This window comes from Eubalaena glacialis, chromosome 11, assembly GCF_028564815.1.
Source record: "Eubalaena glacialis isolate mEubGla1 chromosome 11, mEubGla1.1.hap2.+ XY, whole genome shotgun sequence".
NCBI lineage: Eukaryota > Metazoa > Chordata > Mammalia > Artiodactyla > Balaenidae > Eubalaena > Eubalaena glacialis.
Window position 1 is genome coordinate 88,030,553 of NC_083726.1, and position 1,450 is coordinate 88,032,002.

Sequence of the window (1,450 nt, forward strand, 5' to 3'; positions counted from 1 at the left end):
GTGTTGCTAAAATTATTTATCAGTGAAAAATTATCATGTAAATACTAGATAGCAGGTAACATGTTCTGTGAATGGATGAATGAATAAATAAAAGATAACGGATTTATCATAGGATATAATATCACTTAAGTTTGTTTGAGAAGGAGAAAAGTAGTTAAAGTGATTGAGGCTCTATGTGCTGCTCTTTTCAACAGGCAGCCACATCTTTCTGCATGTCAAGCCATGACCCTGAGACACAATGATGAATGTTGGAGTAATTGGATTTGACCAATAGGGCACCTGGTCACCAGGGCACTTTTAACTCTGGCAAAGTGAATATTGTTTGCCATCCGTGGCCCCTTCATTACCTCAACTACATATTCTACATGTTCCAGTATGCTTCCACCCATGGCAATTTCAGTGGTAGAGTCAAGGCTGAGAACTGGAAGCATGTCTTCAATGGAAAGACAACCTCCATCTTCCAAGAGCAAGATTCTGCCAACATCAAATGAAGTGATTTTGGTGCTGATTATGTTGTAGAGTCCACTGGTGTCTTCACTAGCTTGGAGAAGACTAGGGCTCACGTTAAACCTAAAGGTCATCACCTCTGCTTCTTCTGCTAATGCCCCTATGTTTGTGATGAAATTGGGCTGGGAAATTGTCATGGGAAGTATGACAGCTCTCTCAAGATTGTCAACAATGCCTCCTGCACCACAAACTCCTTGGCCCTCTTGGTCAAGGTCATTTATGACAACTTTGGCATTGTGGAGGGATGCATGATCACAGTCCTTGCCATCACTGCTTCCCAGAAGAATGCAGATGGTACCTCTGAGAAACTGTGGCATCATGACCATGGGGAAGCCCAGAACATCATCCTTGCTTCTATTGGTGCTTCTAAGGCTGTGGGTAAGGTCTTCCTGAGCTGACTGGGAAGCTCATTGGCATGACCTTCTGTGTCCATTCCCCTAATGTTTCAGTGCTGGATCTGCTCTGCAGTGTGCAGAAAGCTGCTAAATATGATGACATCAAGAAGGTGGTGAAGCAGGCATTGGAGGAACCCCTAAAGGATATCCTGGGCTACACTGAGGACTAGGTTGTTTCTTGCGACTTTAAAGGTGACACCCACTCTCCCACCTTTGTTTTTGGGACTGGTATTGCCTTCAATGACCACTTTGTCAAGCTCATTTTATGACAATGTATTTGGCTACAGCAATAAAGTGGTGGACCTTACGGTCCACATGACCTCCAAGGAGTGAGTCCCCTGGAACACCAGCCCCAGTGAGAACAGGAGAGGAATAAAGAGGTGCTTACTGCTGGGGAGTCTTTGCCCCAACTCAATTCCCCAACACACTGAGGATCTCCAGTTCTTGACACAGTTTCCATCCCAGACCCCTGAAGAAGAAGAAGGACTTAGGAAACCCTACCTTACCACTTGCCATCAATAAAGTGCACAGTACCCAGTCAAAAATAA

The 1,450-nt window shown here is 44.6% G+C and overlaps 1 pseudogene; it reads left to right on the forward strand.

Moving 5' to 3' along the window:
• Nucleotides 1–238: 238 nt before the first annotated feature.
• Nucleotides 239–1,235, forward strand: LOC133101389 (glyceraldehyde-3-phosphate dehydrogenase-like; annotated as a pseudogene).
• The last annotated feature ends 215 nt before the right edge of the window (nt 1,236–1,450 follow it).